A 22,267-nucleotide genomic window follows, 5' to 3' on the forward strand; every position below is an offset into this window, starting at 1 on the left:
GAAGAGATAAATTATGTGTCTTGTGATTTTTTTTAAAAAGATAGAATTTAGTATTAATTTGATTTGGAGTGAGAAATGGGATGAGGAAAATACTAAGTGTTTTTCAGCTTCATGGTCATATTGCTTACAAATGCCCTGCAACATGAATCTAAAATCTTTCCCAAAGTGATTGTTTCACTTCTTAAATGTGGGCTAACTTGGGCTGAATAGCTTTTTTGTTGGCTCCTGCCTTCCCCCTTTCCTAGGATTCTAGGGCCAAATGTAAAATGAAAACGAAGTTCAGAATTAGGATATAAAAGAGGAAAAATGCAGATAGGTTTCTGGCACCAGCTGCTTCAGAAATGCAAGCCAGGGAGTGCTTTGCATTTTGTTCAGAATACTTGGAAGTGGACCTAAATTTCAGAGATGTCTACCTCTGGGAACCAAAGCACCAGGCAAAGGAATCTGCCAATACTTGAGAAAGACTATGAGTGAAGTCAACAGTGTTCTTCCTGTGCTATGGTGCAGAGTTGATCAGTGTTGCCCATCCACCTTGCCACCCCCACCCCCACCATTGCAAACTTCACTGGGACCTGAACAGAATCAAAACTGGGAAGGTCCCTTTTCTTTGACAAAGTTGAAAGCAAATGATGAGGTGCTTTCTGCCTTTTGGAAACAGCAAAGCTTGGTGATTTGCAGCTGATCTACGATTGGAACTGGACTCATCTTTTAAATGAAGGGCATCAACTATGTGCTTTGTGTAACTGGAGGTGGGGTAGGGGCGGGGTGATGGCTGAGGGTAAAGGCCTCACACAGCAGGCAAGAAATGTGCCGACTTGGTTCCTTGGCTTAGATGCAAACTTGCCCTGAAACCTTGAGAACATTTCCTCATTCAGTGCCTCAGTTTCCTGCTACATAATGTTCTTAGCTTCTCTGCAAGAAGTCTGGGGACGAAAGGGTGGCTTAAGCATCGCCTCCATTCATTGTTTATATTCTCTTTCTGTTTGCTGTTTTACCCTGCATCCTAGCCTGGCTTTAGGGGTTTGGTTTTGGGAGGAAGACAGGGAACCACATTAAACAAAGGGATGGGGAAAGGTGTGGTGCCAAGTTTAGAACCCACTCAACCTTGTGGGTTTGGAGTTTTTAAGCAACCTCCTGCCTCTGGAGCCTTCAGTTTGTTTATCCTTGGCAAAATGAAGCTTCCTGTTTTTAAGAAAAACAGCTCATAAAAATGCTTGAAAAGTTTTCTTGGACATCAAAACACTCTTCCCAAATAATATTTTGATGATTTAACATGTAAATGAATCAAAACAATGTGAGCAACATTTCCTATAAAGTACATGTGGGTTTTAAAAATCAAGGGGAGAGTGCTTAGCTAAACATACTTGGGTTATAGAAGATCAAAAGCATTTGAAAACTAGTTTGCGATGTTTGCTAAATTTCAAATGAGGCCCATCCAACCACTCTCAGCTGAAATGTAAGCAATTTATTATTAAAAGAGCTCATGGATATGATTACTCTTCAATCTCGGGGCTTGTGACTCTTGTAGCTAAAATAATCCCTGTAGAATGATTGCAGTAATGCTCATGAGTGATTTTGAGACCAAAGCACTCAGTCTATCCATGGAGGTGGGGAGAGGCGACACAGCCCCAGGCACCTTGACTTCTTGGCCACTATTTTTCATCTCAAAGGCCTGGCTTAGGAGATGTGGTGATTCCCATTACTGTTCATTGGATGGGTGGTATTTTGTTTTGGGGGGGTTTTGCTTTTTTTTTTTTTTTTTTTTGGTTAGATGGAAACAAAATATATATCGATTCTCAAACTCCTGTTCCAATCCCAAAGTTTATGTCTAGCTTCAGAAGCTGAGAAGGCTTACATTCCTGCTGAGAAGGATAACCGTGCTGCTTGGACATGGACTTTCTTACTTACCCTCAGGGATCGAAGGCCCACGATGTATTGGGAGGGGCATCAATTCTGTGTTCTCCCCAAATAATCTCCTATAAAGCACCCATTGTGACAATTGAGAGGTCAACAGATCTGGGTTTTGGACCTATCTTCAGATTTGATTTAGTACCCACTATTAGTAAGTTGTTACAATAGGTAAATTTCTGAATAAAAGTGTGAATAAGAGATAGTCATTTGATCTTAAAGAACTTTGAATCTAGCTTAGGGAATTCTGTCACAACAGCAATCTGAGGCTCTGTCTTAGGGAGGAAATCTAATTTTTCAGATGAGAAGTTCCTCTCAAGGATAATTATAATTTTTGTGGAATGTATGGCACTTAACCTAGGAAGGAAGGGTAGAATTTATAGACATACATGTGGGGGGATGGTGGAGGCATTCAGGTGAAATGGGTCATTACAAAGTGCTGGAGAAGGGAAGCACATGGCAAGTCAGGGAAAAGGTCTGGAAAAGCTGGAATAAAGGGTCAGCACAGAGTTTTCCATTAGTATTCCTCTGCAGAATGCATGATCCTTGAGAAAAGGAGTTATATGATTACACTTATTGGGGGAGTTTGTGTCAAAAATGTTAAAATCTGAAAAATTGAAGGATTTTCTGGAATGTTTAACCAGCTTTTCTCCAGAGCGAAAGCATACAAACATAATAGCTATTGAATCCACCTGACAAAAATATGAAGCCAAAAGATGGTATTACTAGATTAACAGATTAGAAGAATACTGCAGCTGTAGGAATTGTTGTAAAGATTTAGTGAGATTTAATATGTAAATTGATATAATTGTGCATGCACAGTAGCTGCTGTTTGGTGTTTTTATAGTTGTCCTTACTTAAACCAGGCATTTGACAAGGATTTTTGTGGTATTTTTGCAGAGAAAGTGAATATATATCATGTGAATGATAAAGAGTTAAGAGACTTGGTGATTAGTTGGATGGCCAGGTTTGGGGCATGCCAACAGTTAAGTGACAAAATAAAGGGCAGTTTTTAATGTTGTGTGAATGGTTATCATCTTTAACCTGGTCAATGGACCAATAATGACTTGAATTAACTTAAAATGTTTGCAAATCAAATTTGTTCATCATGGGCAGCTGGGAAGGAGAGTTATGTTGACTCACAGGATCTTAATAGTCTCAACAGACTGAATGAATGATGGTCTAAATAGATATAAAAAAGGAAAAATAGCCAGTCTTAACATGAACTATATACATAAAAAATGGCTTTGGCATGAATAAATTAGAAAAAGAATTAAGGATTTATAAGGGAGTCTTAAGCATCTGCCTTCAGCTCAGGTCTCAGGGTCCTGGGTTAGAGCCCCACATAGAACTCCCTGTTCAGTGGGGATTCTGTTTTTCCCTCTGCCTCTCCCACTGCTTGTGTTCTCTCTGTCTCAAATAAATAAATTAAAAAAAAAATAAAGGATTTATAGAAGACTACAAGCTAAATATGTGACAATAGGGAAATGTGACTTATAGAAAATGTAATGTGGTTTTGGGTTAGATCAATAGACATTTGCTATCTAGATTTAGGGAGGAGGGAGCTCTATTTGAGCTGCACAAGTCAGATCACATGTTGAAACATTTTATCTAATATTCATGAGAGATGAAGACTAATTAGAACTGACTGGAGATCTGTGACCAAGACAGTGAGTAGATTTTTAAAATAACCCACAAATAATAGGTACACTGGGAATTTTTAGTCTAGTGAAGAGAAGAATCAAGAGTGAGTATGGCAAATGTATTAAAATATTTCATAGTTTTTCACTTAAAAGGGAACTGAATTTGATTTTTATAATACCCTGTGGTAGAATTAGGGCTCATAGTTCTACAGCGATCTTTCAGCATTTGTTGAATGTCAACTCTGTCAGGCATCATGCTAAACAAGAAGATAAACATGAATGAGAGGAATTTCTGTCCTAAAGAACTCAGAATCTATTGGATGATAGAAACACAGGCAGATAACCCAGCATAACCCATGGAATCCTCGTCAAGCAGTGCCCTATGTACAGTAACGTGGAATGAACAGTGAACTTTGCCTGATAGAGATTTGTTTTGACCAATGTTATGTGTCACATAATTTAAACATTCACATAATTTTGCAAGATTTACATTTTTTTAAAACAGCATGTTGTAGCTCTTGTCCAGCAGTTTTTCTATCCCCAGCAGAAATCATCATCACCTCTTTTAGTTGATGATTGTATTATTTACCTCCATGTCTCTAATGGCCTGGTTGTGTTGCTACATCTTGATTTTTCAGTTTTATCTTTAGCTATAGACATTCCCTTATGGAAGGTGAGGAGTTAGCTCTATGTCCTTTCCCCATACGTGTGTACCCTCCTATCCTTCATCCTCCCTGTATTTTTGGTTAAGGCAAATACTCTGCTATCATGTCTATGAAAACTATTCACAGCTGAGTCATGTAAGATATACTTACTTTTCCTTCTCTGCATAATTTTTATTTTCCCAAGAATTACTATTTTTCTCATTTTTAAATTTATTTCTTATATCCTTATCATTACTTCAACCTCAAACACGACAACATTGGTCTAAATGTTTTCTTAAGACACTCAAGCCATTTGATTGTCATTCAGTTTCATCTTCCAGAGTTTCTCTCAAAGCCTACTGAGCTGCTCAAGCTGGACTGGGGGTGGCTCTGTACCTGGGGTACACTCCTTCCTGGGATCTCCTTGTATAGCCTTTGCTTTGCTCTTACTGCCCGGATTCTGTGTTTCCTACAGTTATCAATCTCTTCTCTGGATGAGGACATGCTCTAGCAGTTTTCCATATGAGAAAAACTGAGAAAGAATCTTCAGAGAAATTGTAGATTTGCCTTCATATTTGATGGATAATGTATCAGGGTCTAGATATCTAGATTGGAAATCATTGCCTGTAGACGTTTAAAGGCATTGCTTTATTACCATTCAGGGATGCTGAGAAGTCCAAAGTCTTTCTGATTCCTGATCCTTTGTGTATGGCCTTTTAAAAAATTTGTGTCTTCAGAAACTTTGAGGATTTTCTCTTTGTTGAATTTCACAGTGATTTGCCTTCACACAAGTCTGTGTCTATTTAGTTTGCTGGGCCTTTGGTGGGCTATTTCAATCTCATCCTTCCATTTTGAGAACTTTTCTTGAATAAAGTTGTTGATGTTTCCTTCTCTTCATTTCATGGCTCTTCCGAACCCTGTTCTTTGATGTTGGGCGACTTATGTTGGTCTTGCTGTTTTCCCATTTCCCCTTTTCCTCTTCTATTCACAACTTCTTCTTCCTTTTTTTTTTTTTTTTAAATCTCTGATTCTTATTACGTGGTTGGATTTATATTTTATATTCTTGATAATATTAATAAAACCCTTTTTTTGATATTGAAGTTTTTTCTTTTCTGCAAATCATCATTTCAGCCAAGTTGCTTTGTGTGATAAGGAGGGAGGTATGGGGGTTCTTTTTCAACTTTGTATACTTCATGCTGGAGGCTTTTCTTCAAGATCTGCTAATTTTTATATTTAAAGATAGAGCACTCATAAGCTGATTTGCATTTTGAGTACATGATCAGGGTTGTCAACTGTCAGGTTCACTGTAGAGTGGTTTGGCTGGGCTGTTTTAATGGAGACTCTCAACTGCCTATATCTTTATATCCTTCTTTTTAGCAAGGAGATATTTCCCATGAAAGATTGTTTTCCATTGTCCTGGCAGCTAGTGTTCTGAGAGTCAGGTAGATGCAAAGAGTGGTGGGTATTTGCTTTCACTATGCATAGGATTACTCCTTTCAGTAAGAAATCTGCACCCTCCACTGTGCCTGCTGTTACTTAAGATCCTGTGTTTTGTGCTTTCTAGACAATAAACTGGGGAGGGATAGTCTGGCATCGTCAGCTAGGAAGTTGGTGATCTGCCCATTTCTTTAAAAATACTATCAAATAATTTAAAAAAAATTGTCTACTCCCCTTCACTCCAATTTCTCAAGGTAACTGATGAGGCTAAATTGTGAGCCTTTGGGGATTATATAGTATAAATCTGGGTTTTTCATACTGCTGGCTAAGTTTTCCCTACTGTGGGTGAAGTACTTCACTTCCTTGGGTGCCTATGTCATTTGCCATTCATCTATCTATTTTCTGGCTTCCAAAATCGTGTCTTCTCTCTGTTCTCTTTATCCTTGGAAGAGACTGTGTGTGTGTATGTGTATGTGTATAATTGATGATCAATTTTTGTGTGTGATCTGGGATGTTTTCAGGGGAAAATGACATTTCTGGAGGACTCTGAACAATTAGTAAGATTTTTTCCCTAGCAATGGAGGCATTAAGAAAAAACAACACAAATAACAAAAGAGATACGTGAACTTTAGCATAGAATTCAGGAAATGGTGCCTGTGGCTAGGACACTGACTGGGGGTAGGCTGAGAAGTAATCAGCAACACTGGAAGCAAAGAGCAAGAGCTTAGTGTGACTGGATAGAGAGAGGGAGAGAAGAGAGGAGTCAAAGAGGGTTCTATAGTTTCCAGACTGGAAAAGTGGTTGTCTCACAATTGGCGAAACCTCTGGGATGTGTATTTTTTGTTCTATCTTAAGTCATATGTATTCCACAATGGACAAGTTTGCCTCGTGATATGATACATTGTCTTTCTACATAGCCCTTAAGCCCATAGATGGACAGTGGTAGGAAAGGTTCCAGATTGCTTTGCCTATGAGAAATGCTAACAACTTTCCAGCATGTGTATGTACCCCTTTTAAGCTACTTGGTCTCAGGTAAGGTCTGAGAAACACAAAAAAGAGTGGGAGTAGAGGAAAGGGAGAAATAAAGATGCAGAGAAAGAAGAGACACAGAGGAAAAAAAAAACACACTTATAGTGATGACATCATTGCTGTGTTATAAAACTGAGTTTTAAATCTGCAAGAGTCATTTCTGTTCTATCTCAATAGGGAGAAGTGTGCTGAGCTCTTGGGGTCGTTGACTAACATGTCTACCAGATGGATCCCGGGTTTGGCTGTTTGAGCAGAACATTCCATTTCAGGGTTTAAGATGCAACAATGCATTATTAAACCTGTTTGTAACACAATGTGCAAGATGACATCATATCCCCAGGTGTGTGTGACCTCACCAAAAATGTGTGCCCTGCTGTGTAGGCAAAGTGGAACTCCAGGATACAGACTGTTAGGTCGAGTTCTAATACTTTATAAATAGCTGCCCTTCCCCCAGTTTAATCTCTCCTCTCAAATCAAAAAATGTTCTTTAGAAGAGGAAGAAAAAAATATTTTATGCACTCTTGCGTAAACAGATATAATAAAAAGTTTGAGAAATAAGCCCCTGAAATGAATGAAAAGTGGATATAGCCTCAGGAGATTGTGAATTTTTATCTGGTATCTCAGTCATGGTCTGCCAGGAAATAAAAACCACTGAATATTTAGAACAGTAGGACTTTAATACAGGGAGCTTGTTACATCGGTGATAGAAGAGCTAAGAAGCCTAATGGGACAGTGACACAACCCAGAAATGAGGACAGGCAAGACAACCTGCTACCTCTGAGCTGGGTGTGGGGTTGGGGCCAGCCTAGTAGCTGGGCAGAAGAAAGGCAGCTGCTGTCAGAGATGCTATCAGGGGGTAGAGAGAGGGGTGTCCTGGACTTCTCCTCACTTCCTTGCACCCTCCATCTCCAACATGTAGTCTTTTTAAAGGGCTGAATCCAAGTGGAACCCAGTGGACATGGGAGCCCGGGAAACCCTGCACAGTGAGGTAAGTCCCCTGCAAAGCAGATCACAGGGAAATGAGTACTAGATCCAAGGAGGAACAGGTCCAGAACCAGCACAGCTAGAAATCGGCACATCCTGCTGCCCTAAAGGGAAGATGGTCAGTGTCAACAAAACCATCAATGGTCTGTGTAGAGTGAGGAATGGCTATCCATCAGATCCAAAATTAGATGTGGGAGGATGAGGAGCTAACTTTGGCTGAACATTGTAGAAGGTTCTATATTCACATAGAAGCCTCTACCACCTTCAGAGCCAGGACTTTCGACTGGATTTTAGTGATGGGCCTACCCAATATGCCTCACTGTCTTAATTATTGTATGCTGATAAAATTAGGCATGGACAAATGGAAAACATTATTTTAGTAGGAAACATTAAAGTTTGTGTTTTATAGATTTATTGTTGTCATTGTTATTGCTAAGAATACTGATACCCAATACACAAACATTCATTTATAATTCAATAATCGGTGCTGGGTAATCATACTATTTTCACAGGTCAGGCTTTTCCCAGACATTCCTACTGCAAAACTCAAGTAATTTCTCTAAAAGTGATCTTTGACAGTTGACTGTTGATGCAATGTTCTATTATTAACTAACATGTAATTAGTTCATTAAAAAATACCTCAACTGAATAGCATGTAACTTAATACAATCTACTAAAGGGGAGAAATCCACAGTTTCTCACAAATGGAAGCAAAATTATAGTGTGGGGGACTGGAAACGAGAAGATGCCAGCTGGCAGGACACTAAGTGTTTCAGATCACTGTGTTTATGATCTCTATGTTCTAGAAAAAAATTAATTAGATTATGCTATTTGAGAATCTTGGAATGTTATGGCTCTGTGCCAGGCTTATCAGAACTACACATCTGAAGTTTAATTAAGCTGTTTTAAATTTCACTTGTATTTCCAAGCTTTGAAAAAGCAATAAATGTAGGAACTAATAAATAATGGTGGAAGAATGCTGAGATTCTCTTAGATGGCAGCATTCAGTATAAAATTATGGGCTGTCCTGAAGTCTAGTATGTACTCATTTTATTGAACATAATATGAAGCACAACTCTCTGTTCAAGAGTCTTTGGAAAATAGATGCTTACAATGTGGGAACTATAACTGTCAACTTATCTAGTTATTTTTGAAAATTTAAATCATTCTCCAGCTTTTCAGATTGGGGTCTAAATGGGGAAAGGCATAGGAGTTCCAGTATGGAGAACCATCCTCTGTTTCTTGCTCACCTCGATGAGAAAGTTGTATTGACTGACCTTCTAGCTACTCATGATATTAGTAGCCTTAATTTTGTAAATTCATCTTTTCATCATTTACCTTTTAATTGGAGTAAAATGTACATAACGAAGTTTGCCACTCTACCCGTTATTAAGTATATAACTCAGTGGCATTAAGTACAACCATCACTACCATGCATCTCTAGAACTTGGCTGAAAGTTCTTTTGTTAACTGCTTTCTAAAAATAAAAAAAATAAAACCCTTTTCAAATTTGTAGGAACATTTGGTCACTATAACAAGGGCTGAAAATATGCAGGACATTGCATTTGTCTTCATACACATATGAGCCATTATGTCCAACCAGACTTATAAAGGAGAATATTGACTTTTTTGAGAAAACAAATGAACATGATATGATAGAAATGGATACTACTAGCCATTTTGATTGAACTATTTCATTCTTTCGTTCAACAAATACTTACTAAGCGTCTGCCTGTCCTAGATATTGTTCTGGGCAGCGTGGAGTTTGTGGTGAATAAAGACTAAGTCTTCACTTCCGTATGCTTTCTATTCTAATAGGAGAGACAGACTATACACTGATAAATATTCAATAGAAGGTGGAAATAAATATGAATAAGACAAATAAAAGCAAGTTTGGTTTCCTTTTTCCAATTTCACTTACCATATTGCAGAGATAGAAGGAGGAAACCTTCTTCAAATGGAAACCCTACTTATCAGACAAGTCATTGGACCTCATTCCTTGCTGTGTTCTTTCCTTGGTGCATGAGGTCATGAGCTACCATGCTCTGAAGATGAGTCTGAGTGTGTCAGACTGTGGAGAATTTCTTTCTCTTTGCTCTCCTCTGTTTCTCAATAACTCGGTTCCTTTTCCTCCTCTTCTTTCATTTCATTAACGAGACATGTGACTAACGATACCTACTCATTCATTTCTCCAACAAATTGGAACTGGAAATCTGCCTTTGTGAGGCACAATGCTGGTGAATGCAGGGAATCATGGAAGTGTAATGCATGGTTCCAATACCCCAGAATTCATTGGCACATAGAGATGTAGTTGCAGAAGGCAGACAACTAATGCCCTATATCCCATGATCAGAGTTGACGTGTTTTGAGGATTTCAGGAGATGCCAAGATAACTTCTGTTAAGGCAATTAGGGAAGAATTCACAGAAAAGGTAACTAAAGATGGATCTTGATAGATGAGCAGCGCAGAATCATGAAGTTAAGAGAGGAGAGGATCTCAACATGGAAGAAGTGACCAACATGGCCACCACTGCAGAAATATTCAGAATAAAGAAGATTTTCAGTGTTTTATTACATCAGTTCCCTTTGAAATAGTATCTACATGGGGGGAAAAATGCATTTCAGAAAATTAAAATTTGATGAATCGATTGTTTTTTTTTTCAAGTAACACCAACTCACATATCTGTCTGACTTCATCACTCTTAAGCTCATTCATTCATTCAACAGATATTAACAGATTGTCTAACTTATGTGTACACTAGAGATACATAGCAGTGAACAAAATAGAAGCACTCCCTGCTCTTAGGTAGTATAAGCAAAGATAGATTTTGGACATAGCAGTAAGTAAATATGGAATATTTTAAGTGGTTATAGGTGCTATGTAGAAAGGATAATCAAACCAGGGAATAATGTCTTAGCTCTGAATAACATCTGAGAGGGACAGAAAAACCCAGCATGGCTACAGCATGAGAATAGGAGGGTAAAGGCAAGTGACATGGTTCAAGGAATCAGAGCTCAGATCTTTTAGGTGTGTAGGCTGACATAAAGACCTTGACATTGACTATCAGTCAAGGTTTTAAACAGTGGAGGGAGATCATCTAACCCATGTTGTTGTAGGATAGCTTTGGCTTCTGTGTTGAGAACAGGTAGGAAATTTTATGTAGTCAGGGTATAGACATATTCTGAAGGTTACTGCTAATCTTACATGCTATCTTTGGGCACTGACACTTGATTCAGTGAAAAAAAAAATCATCAAGCTGGCTGTTTGTTACTTCTAGGTCAATGATAAGATGATGTATCAATAGCAAAGTAACAGAACTAGTAGGAGATAATATGAATAGATATATGCATGTAAATATTCCTAATTATATACATTAATAAGATTAATGATATGTACTAGGATACATTACTATCAATTATATATGAATATATGTTAATTATATGTATACACACACATATATGACATATATATATATATAGAGAGAGAGAGAGAGAGAGCAAGGAATTAGTTTTTTTTGTGATTGTGAGGCTATCTGGACAAATCCACAATCTGAAGGTAGGCTGTCAGGAAGGGCAGGGTAGAAACTCTTAGGCAGGAACTGATGCTCTGGTCCAAACGTAGACTTTCTTCTTCCAGAACGAAATCTGCATTTTGTTATTAAGACCATTCGAATATTGGACCAGATCCACACAGATTATCCAGGAATCTCCTTTATATAAAGTCAGCTGCTTGTATTCATCATATCTAGGAATACCTTCAAGCAACACTTGATTGAATCATTTAGTACTAGAAGTACTATAAGTACTATATAATTCAGACAGCCTCAGAGTTGAATTTCCTGTCTGATAGGCTACAGTCCATTTTCACATGACAAAAAATTGATTATGAGGACTGGAATGGTCTTGCTTACAAACTTATTAGCACTGGGAGCCTGGCTTTTCCAGCTGGAGGTTCCAGGGCCAAGAGGTTAAACTTCAGCCCCAAATACCAGCCGCATGGATCTCACGTCCACCTCTGTTGGTGCGCTCATTGCCAACACTTTCATATCAGAGGAGCAGTACTGTCTGCTCTGCTCTCCACAATTCATTATTGAAATGCCCCTTTACGAACAAAATAAAGTCTGTGCAACTTTGTGTGAATCGTGGTAAATCCTGAGGATGAAAGATGAACCATACAATTCGTCTTACTGACTCCAGTGAACTCCACTCCATCAATATTTGCAGTTCGACTGAATGCCCAAACTTGCCTTGAGTTTATGCAATTTGGTGACATTTCAGCTGCTAAAAGTGCTACTACAAACTTTATCTTGGAGAACACATGATAGAATGAGGAGTTGCTCTGAGCCTAGGAAGCTGTTATTGGCCAAATTATGTGCTCTTGGAGAGGAATATTTCCTGTGTATTAAAAAAAAAAAAAAAAGAAGAAGAAGAAGAAGAGGAAGTCCCAGCATGACTAATACGGTCACAATGTTCTCATCTTCTCTAGGAGAAGAAAGGAGTCAGGTAGAGCTCTGCAACAACCCGTGGTCATAAACCTCAGTAGACACCCAGGTCATTAACTAACCACACGGAGTGGAACATCCCAGGGCTCTGAAACCACAGGCATCTATCTGCTGGATGAAAGGAAGCCATGTCACAGGCCTGGACAGAAAAAGGATGTGGTAAATTTTCAAACAGCTTTGATTTATAGGCAATAAGGTGCAAGGTTATGATACACAGAAAAACGAATCATTTCTGCTTCAACTTGGGATCCCCTTCCAGAAAGAAACCCTGGCTGTGGCTGGTTTCTAGGATGGACGTGGACGGTGTTGCCCTCACAGTCGCTGTGCTGGGTCCTTGTTCCCATCACCTAGCCTCACATCTGCCAAGTGATCCTTCAGGAATAGCTGTGAAAGCCCTACTTTTGGAAACCAGCCAAGCCAGGGTGTGATATTTTTTCCTGTTTAATTAAAAAGAAAAAAAAAAAAAGTAAGAAAGAAAGAAAGAAAAAAGCTTACCCGCGTGCTTTGGCCAACTCTCTGAAAGTTCAAAAGGTAAAGAACATTTCCCTCCACAAATAAGCTGTGGAATGTATTTGGAAGTTGGGATTTCATCAGCAACTGCTGTTTTTCAGCCCCTCATTCCACTACTAAGGAAGGTGAAATTGGGAGCTCTTTCCTGAAAGAGAAAAAAAAAAAAAAGAAAAAAGAAAAGAAAAGCAATTTTGTAATTTGACATATATAGGATGTCATCTTGGAATGGAGGACCACCTTTCAGACATCAATAAAGGCTGCTGACCCCCTCAGAGAGGAGGCACTTGTCATGCCCCTGGGTACAGGAACGAATTTCCCCTTGCAGGAAATAATAAAAAGAATCTGAGCTTGATCCATGGCCTTCGGAGGGTAGGCCACGATGGCACTTTGAAAACCAACCTGTTCTCAGTGAAATACTCTTTTCATAAAATTATATTTTGAATTTATAATGGTGCAAAGATGAATGTCATATTTTCTACTTGGGGCCCCTTATGAGATCCCACTAGAGACCAGGGCTTCTGTCCACGGAACTTTGCAGAATGCTCCCAAAGCATGCCCCCTTATGCTGACCCCGGGGTGGAGATGAGTTTGTGGAGGAAATGACATTTGAATTGGATCTTGACAGACAGAGGATATGAACAAAAGAGCAGGACATAACCCAAGTGCCTTCTGGCATCTTCCAGCTGGCTGCAGTTATTCTTTAGTTCCTGAAGAGAACTGGCTTGCATTTCCATCTTCCACTGTGGAGAGCCTGGTGCCCTCCTCAGTGTACCTCAGAGGTCTTCAGGGGCTGAGCTTTCTTCTGGACACCTTCCTACAACTCTCAGTCTCTTCTCTGTGTCTCATCTTCTCAAGCCATTTTTTTTCCATCTCTGTCTGCCCCACATCACTTCTATCCTTAGTTTCTCAAAACATCCCTCACAAAGGCTGCCCAGGGTCTAGATTTGAAGAAACCCAAGGAGAGCTGCAGCATGGCCAACAATTGGCAACATCTTATCGTTTATATCACATATTCCCCATCCAACTTCCCTGCTCATCTCAGAGACAGGAAATACTCGACCCGCCGTCCTATTTGGGGGCGCCACACTTCCGGTGGTTAAAGCCTACAGGAAAATGGAACAGAGTAGAAGAGAATATGACTGCCTGTGGTGCTGACCGGGAGTGACGCGGACCACTTCTCTCTAGTTCTGTGGGTGAGAAGTCAGTCCTGAGACCAAACCAACTCCAGAGGGTTGGGAAGTATAGTTGCTCCCCGGGTAGCCATGGGCCAGGCCCTGTCTCCTTTACTATGAAAGACGGTAAGCACACATGTCCATGGAAAACTATGGACATAGTTTCCTTTGATGAGGAAACAAGCAGTCAGGTCACCCTGTGTGTGCACGTGTGTGCCCCCCAGAGGTGCAGGCAGGGGCATGTGGATTTTGCTTTTCTGCTACAAGAGTGATTGAGGGCAGGGTGGGCGAAAGGAGGGAGTATTCCCTGAGAAGAAAAGGCTACAACAAAGTAGTGACAAGAGAAAAGCGTGGGATAACTTCAGGGGCAATGGATGGGTCTAATTTGCCTGGTCAGAGCTTAACATGAAAAGCAACTGGAGGCATTAGCAAGGACTCTTTCCATCCGCAAGTAACAGAAACCAAATGCAAACCAGCAGAGGCTAAAAAGGATGGTCAGAGGAGAAGTGGTAGAGGTAGTTCTAGCTCCTAGTTCACAATGTCAAGTTCTAAATCCAGGGCTCCAGAAAGTGTCAAGTCTTTGCCCCTCTCTCTGAGTCACTTGGCTTCTGTCTTCCCAGGTAGGATCTCTCCACAGTGACCCTGATATCTCAAGGCCCCATATTATCTGGAAAATATTTTACATTAATGTTTCCAGTGAGCCACCAAGGTAAAATAAAGGTGAAATTCCCAAGCCAGATCATCCCATGCAGAATTTGCAAAGAAATGGCCAGAGAGCCATTCCAGGAGCTTTTCCTGAGGGCTACCTCTCCCACCCCAAGCCTACTGAGGATTTATCGATGGGATACCTCAAAACTAGAAGATGGAGACAGCTGATGTCTGAGTCACAACTGAACAAGCTAAAGCTGTCACAAGCTCCACATAGGGACATTGCCTTTGGAACAGCCTATCCCACCCAGAGTTTCTTGAGACAGGAGATGTGTGAGGGTTTCTGAGAGACTATTGAGATGCCAGGTGCTAGAAGAGCCAGTGTGGGCTCAGTCTGGGTCCTGCCCAGTAAGGCCATTCTGGGCCTTACTGGAAGGGTGGAGGGAACCTCAAAAACTTGAAACTGGAAGTGAATGATGTATTCTCTGCAGAAGGAAAGACTCACAAGAAATCTATCTAAATGCGTCAGGGGAACTGCAGGAAATGTCTCCAGTACCAGCAACATCTAAAGAACCCATGGTTTTTAACAGTTTAACAGTGTGGAGGGAGGGATGGTTTTAAACATTTGCTACCCAGATGGCATGAAGCCAGCTTGGTAAAACAATGTCTTAAGAAAGAGTTTTCTTCACTCTTTACTGATCCTCCTTCTCCACCCAGGAGGATCCCAAAAGGGTCAGGAATGAGTTAACAAGATTGAGAAGTGGATAGTTAGAAGCTTAATGTAGAGAAATACAGGAAAAAGTCAAGCATGCCAATCCTCCCCATCCCTCTCCCTCACTGCCTCCCAGTTTGAAGCAGGCCTATGTCAAGAAATGAGAGAATATTTTACTTTAAATCAAGTTCAGAGTTTTCATTAACATCTTGGACTCAACACTGCAATTTCTAACATGGAACTGCATTTGTAACTTAAAGTGACTTTAGGATCTAAGCATGACTAGAAATTTGTTCTATAGGTAAATCTATTTACATAGATAATATAAAATTTCAAAAGGTAGTGGAAAACAAACAAAACAGATTTCATTTGATTACATTATGAAATATTCTAGTTCAGTTTACTGCCTACAACTCCCTACAAATCATGACTCCTGAGGGAAAAGAATACACTCCCCCAGAGCACATAAAGTCCCCTGAAAAAGTTTCCTCATGCCACTGCTCATGGGGGGTGGGGTGCCCTCCCTGATATACCTGCTGGTCAGGGTGATGGATGGAAGCCACAGCCAGGCCTGCAGGTTGACTTAAACCCCACAGCACTCCTTGGTGAGTCCTTCAATAGTCAGCATATGGGTGTGAAGACCATAATACTTTTGGAGTAATACAGGAAAAAATGGGATCACTTAATCCACATTTTAAAGGCACATCATCCTTCATGCACCTCAAAGTTATAGATCCTTTTGCTTATTTAAAAAAATATATATTTGGGAGAAGGGGGTGGGATTATGGACATTGGGGAGGGTATGTGCTTTGGTGAGTGCTGTGAAGTGTGTAAACCTGGTGATTCACAGACCTGTACCCCTGGGGATAAAAATATATGTTTATAAAAAAATAAAAAATTAAAATAAATAAATAATAATAATAATAATAAAAATATATATTTTATATATGTATATATACATGCATATACTTATACATACCTATATGTGTATATTTATATTAAGTACACATATATACACGTGTATATAAATATAATCTGGGAACATAAAAGTTTTTAGAAAAATGTCTATAAGTTTGTCTAGCCAGAAATAAGTTCCATCAGAACAGGATCTTCTCTGCCTTGGTCACTATTAGGTCTGCAGTGTCTGGAAAAATGCCTGTTATGTAGTGGCAGCTGAACAAATAGTAGCTGATGGGATTAAGCAGCATTATCACTGCCTTCAAGAAGTTGAAAGTCTAGTGGAGGAGAAAGACATGTGAGCATCATACGGAATAGTAAGTTCAATAACACAGGAAATCATAAAACTGTGTAACAGCAAACAGGGTGGGGGTCAGGGAGGGGCGGATAAGGCTTCCAAGAGATGATGCAAGATGGGACATTAAAGGATGAACAGAGCATTTCCTCTTCAAGCTGTTCTTCCCTCTCCTCCCCTCCTCTTTGAGAGTTCTTGATTTCACATCGTTTTTGATGAGAAGGGATAATGGGCATCGTGGAGCTCTCTGGCTCTGCTCTTTTCCTGGGCGTGGTCCATTCTCTAGCTATGCCAGTGGTATGACTTTACAGGATCTCAGCAAGATGCCTGTGGGACTGCAGCTCTGTGGGATTTTGGCAGAGTCTCTACCACGGCTAAGGTCAGAACTTGGGAAAGATGTAGTAATCACTATAAGGCACAAGGGCTGAAAGGCAAAGCTGGCACCGAGCAGAGCTCTTCTTGCAAACTATGCTTGAAGGGAAGTGATTGAAAGCTTTTCCTGTGTGTGGCCAATTCGATGGGGTTAAAATACGATTAAGTCTAAACATGTAAACAACAAATTCCCAAGTTAATGATGATGTAACATTCTGTTAAGGTTAGGCCGGATTATATCTAACTGTGTTGTCTCATATTGGAATCTGGTCCAACGTGTTGATTCCTTTTGTAAATTCTGTATTATCCCCAGGATTAGCATGACCCACCAAAAAGAAGCCTTTCTGGAGTGTCAAGGAGACATTTCTTAGCACCACCTGGAAGAAGCACAAACAGCACTGACTGGCTCTTTGGGGCCTCAGGAAAATGGCATACATCCAGAGTGGAAAGCCAGTGCTGCCCCTGGCAGACATACCCACAGTGCAGGCCTGGGTTAACTGTGCTCTACCTCACCTCCTAACAGAGAAGAAAAGAAACAGGTAGTTAAACATAAAGGAAAAATAAAACCCCCCTTGGTTGATATCCCACTCAACTAGGGCCAGGACCCAACTGATAACCCTTTATCTTTTCTTTTATTCATTCAGCCACCATGGACACCCCCAGTGGATGGGTGATCCTTTCACCAGGGCAATAAGTGCTCCGTTCCTTAGAGGCCAGACACTTGCCTCTGGGCTATTCCTCCAGGATTCTCTGAGAGTTTGAATATAAATGGAAAATCAAAGATATTTCTATCCTAGTTTAACCATGTTGATCTTTATCTACTCCTTTCCACAGCAACAGTGTCCATGTTCTGTACAATGTTCCTAGTGACTTCAAAGGGAGCCTGGAAGGAGCCCCCAAAGATGGGCTACTGTGCTCTGTTCCAACCACAGTGTTTCTAACAACACTGAAATGCAAAAGCAAATGTTTCATTTAGGTAAGGACCTCAAAGAATGAAACTATTTTTTTTTAAAGATTAGCTACAAGAAATAAAAATGCTGCATGAAGTCCTAACAGTAATGGTTATCATGATATTAATATGCAACACCTGGATTTCTAGGGATCATTCCAGTAGGTACATTCGGGCTGCTGAATCCCTAGGCACAATTAAATGTCAACTTTGGGTTACTGAAAAAAGCTGAACATAGTTCTTTAAGTTGGAATCTGAGTCTATTTTAGAAAACTGGTGGGAATAGTGACTATTCCATGTTGAGAGAGGAGATGTTTTCCTATCAGATAGAATCATCCAATAGACTTTAAACAGTCAAACTAAATATGATAAAGGCTTCAGAATAAAAATGCTTATTGAGGTCCACATCATTCCCAGACTCATCTGGGAAATTTCCATCCACATAATTTCTCCTGTGACCTTGTTCATGTAGCTAAGCTGTGTCCCAGCTGCCCCAGAACTATCATCTTCCTGGCCTGCTATCAGTGGAATAATGGGAAAAACAGGGGTCTGAAGAATGGCGCTCCAGTCACCCTCTCCCCTGTGCTGATTACCTGGTGACAGGTTAGTTGGCCTCTTCAACCTCAATGACTTCATGGGAATAATAATATTTTGCCTGTCTAAAGGCAGGAGGCCAGACAAGATGATGTATCTCAACTTTATATATACTTTATCTACTCTACCTTAAAACAGGGCCATGAATCAACCAAAATGTTATGCTGTCAACACAGAACTTACATACACACACAAAAAGAATTTGAAAAAAAAATCTTATAACTCATGTGATGCTGCTTTTAACCACTTATTCTCATTTGAGCAACTTGATATTTTCTCAGCTTATGGTGAGGCCTTTATATCATCAGATGATTCCTTCAGGTTTCATGCAGCTGGAGAGCCTACAATTCTGTTGTTTTTTTGTTTTTTTGTTTTTTGTTTTTTGAGAGGAACTTAAAATAAATGTGAAACCAAATGGGCCCACAAGTCAGGCTGGTCACTGAAATATGGCCAGGAGCTTCCTCTTCTTTTCTGTTTCTATAGTACTTCTGGCTTCGATGATCACAATAGTTCCCTTCCCAGTCTCCCAGTTGTACGGCCCCTCCCTGAAGTCCATTTGATAGTTTCACTGTGTATTTTTCTCAACATAGGTCTAATTATCCATCTGTGCCCAAGCCTTTTACACTTGGAGGGAAGCATGGTAGGTTGTCTAACAGGAAATATTTTCCCAAGGAAGAGGGGAGGCTTAATGCTAGGTCAATCACAAATCCCCTCTACCGTGCACACTACCCTTGTACATCCAATAACTCAGGCCCTTCATGCCAGTGGTACCAACATAAGGCTTCAAACACAAGATCAGAACTAATATTCATGTTCATTACACATTCGTGTTTGCTCTTAAAGGACTAGCTTCCATGAGAAAACATTCTCAACAAAATAAGCAGAAAGATATTGAAGAAGAGGTACAATTCTATATTTAAAACTTAACAGTTATTTTGCATCTCTTGTCCAAGTGAACAGGCTGGTGTTGGTCCTAAATGGAATAAAATAATGAACCAAGAGCACCACTGGCCTCCATATGAGATCGAGAATTTCTCAATGGCCATTACTTATACAGTCAGTTTTTCCCTGGGAAATTTTCTGCTACAAAGGAAGTAGAAAGAATCCACATTTAATGGGCTTGATTCTGCCACCTGAGAGCCAACTCGGGTCTCACTCACAGAGTTTCCAGGTGTAGTGAGTCCAGTTTTTCAGTACCATTCTAGGTGTCCCCAGTGCCGATGAAAACCACGAGAGGTCATTGGACGGTACATAGACAACAATGTGGACTCGAGATTTGGAGGAAACAATTGCTTTTGTCTAGTTAGCAATGCAAAATATATCCTGCCCCGTCCATTTTCTGGAAAGAAAGCTGGAATGTGAGTAATTTTATACTATAAAAGGCTGAATTTCAGGATTCCTCATTTTGAAAAGAATGAACATGGGAAAGCCTCCAGAACCACAGCTCTTTGCTAAGACTCTGAAAAAAGAAGCTAAAACCTACCTCCTTCTATTCTTTCATGGAGGACAGCACCACTCGGTAGCTACTCTGAGTTCAGAACTTCCCGGATAACAGCCAGGGGAAAGAAAAAAAATAATTACTCCTTACCTTGAAACATGTCTGTAGAAAATTGGGTACAAAACACTGAGCCAATGGACTGCTAGAAATAAAGGCACCAGCTAGGATAATATTCAACAAAGCATTTTGACCTGGCACCAAGCTCCTATTAATGGAATTAAGAAATATCTGCCAGTGTTCTGGGGAAGAGGATTCCCACAGTTCCCCTCCAAAATGTTTTCAAATATGCAGGGGAAAAAAAAAAAAAAAGAAACGATGAATCAAGCAGAATACCTTGTGAACGATTTTTCTAAGCTGGGATGAATTATGTTAGCTTCTGTTCCCTGATCAATACCTTCTCCAAGAAATGTATGGATACTTCCATTGCCATAATCAGCAGAGACAGTTTAAAAATTGATCTGGAAAATTGGCACTTGACCTTGTGACCCTACTTTTTGTCAACACATTCGACCACATCTGGTCTTGAACTGTAAAATTGTTGGCCTCTTCCAGGGCGCACAGCTCTGACAGCTGCATACATTTTGTCCACAGAGTAAATCCTCTTTCAGAGACTGAGAAAACCAGGAAAACAGCTTTCACTGCTAGATCTCCTAACCACGAAGAGAATCCTAATAAGTTTCCATGAAAAGGCACTTTGGCCTAAGATATTCAAAAGGAAGAAGCACTGGGAGAGAGTGCTGGCAAGAGCGTACACTTGAATGTGGAAAGACCTGGATTTAAATTCGAACTCTTTGGCCCTCAGTTATCCAGAGAGGAGGAAGACATTCACATTCTGTCCTCTGAAAAGGAAAATATTGTGGGTTTTGAAATAAAGTGTCACTATCTTTTTTTGTTGTTGTTGTTGTTATTGTTAAAGATTTTATTTTATTTATTTGACAGAGAGAGAATGAGCTCAAGCAGGGGAAATGCAGGCAGAGGGAGAGGGAGAAGCAGACTCCCTGCGGAGCAGAAAGCCCCACACAGGGCTCAATCCCAGGAACCCAGGATCACGACCTGAGCCAAAGACAGACCCTTAACTGACTGAGCCACGCAGGCACCCAATTTCTGATATTTCTAAGCTGCTCATCTAAAAGTGTTACAGAGACTTCCTTTTCCTGTCAAGAGGTTTCTCCCCTTCCTCACATCCAATCCTGAATATGCCAAAAAGTGTGAGAAAGAGGTGAAGTTGATCAAACTGAGAAAATAATCCCATGATTTTGAGAACCTCCTAGAACGGGAGAAGAGGAATGGATTTTGAAATGGGAGAGAACAGTGGTCCAGAGAAAACGAGTGACCGCGCTCTGAGCTCACTACAGCCTTGCCCTGACAGGACCATTGTCCATTCCACCATCACAGCAAAGCACCATGTCAGGCCTGCCCAGGCTGGAAAGCAGCATGTGTGAGACAGGGAACTAATGGCTGTAAGAAGATTAGCCACAACATTTCTCCTCCCCCACCCTCCTTATTTCATGGACTCAGCTGTCACAGTCAAGGAATAGAACTCTTAGATAAGATTGGTACTAAGGGTGAAGGAACAGCATGTTTTATGGAGGGGCAGGTTTTACTGGTTGGGAAGATGGGCAATGGGCCTGATTTAATACCACTGTTCTCCATTCGAAGGCAACTCTCCCTGCCCCCATTAAATGTTTCAGAAGAGGCAGAAGTCAGGGCTTAGGGCTTAGTTTGTCTCATTGGGTATCCAGGTAACCAGGGTAGTTGATGCTGCCAGAGAAATATGAGCTCTTGGTAGAAAGAGATCTTAGGAGTTACCTGCTATAAAAGAAAAGTAATACTTTGAATCATCTTCTGGAGGGCCAGAATGAATGTATTAGATAGAAAACTAATAATAACTACATTCAAAAAGATATGGAAGGATAGAATAATTTGAATAGGGACAAAAAGTTTTAAAAGAGAACTATTTGAGTAATTACCAAAACTTGGAAGGAACCAAGATGTTTTTCAGTAAGTGAATTGATAAATAAATGTGGTATATCCAGACAGTGGAGTATTATTCAGTGCTAAAAACAAGTGAGTTATCAAGCCATGAAAAGACATGGGGAACTTTAAATGCATATTACTAAGTGAAAAAGCCAATTTGAAAAAGCTATGTACTGTATGACTCCAACTATTTGACATTCTAGAAAAAGCAAAGCTATGGAGTCAGTAAAAAGATCAGTGGTATCAGAGCTTGTAGTAAGGGGAAATACACAAAATAAGAAAAAATTAAAACTTGCTGAATAAAAATAAGGTCATATAGGAACAAGAATCAGATCAGACTGCAGACTTTCACTGATTTACAGACTTTCCTTTACAACATTTGAGGTAAGAAAATAAAATCTATTTCAAAATGCTTAAGAAAAATAATTCAAAACTAT

At 40.0% G+C, this 22,267-nt stretch overlaps 1 long non-coding RNA gene across 1 annotated transcript in view; it reads left to right on the forward strand.

Moving 5' to 3' along the window:
- Nucleotides 1-22,267, forward strand: part of LOC309849918 — an 86,583-nt gene that overhangs the window by 53,894 nt on the left and 10,422 nt on the right. Inside the window, exon 3 of the long non-coding RNA XR_014303990.1 lies at nucleotides 7,592-7,649. This is a non-coding gene — a long non-coding RNA (uncharacterized lncRNA). The remainder of the gene's footprint in view (nucleotides 1-7,591; nucleotides 7,650-22,267) is intronic.

This window comes from Mustela nivalis (assembly GCF_964662115.1).
Source record: "Mustela nivalis genome assembly, chromosome: 16".
NCBI classification, from domain to species: domain Eukaryota; kingdom Metazoa; phylum Chordata; class Mammalia; order Carnivora; family Mustelidae; genus Mustela; species Mustela nivalis.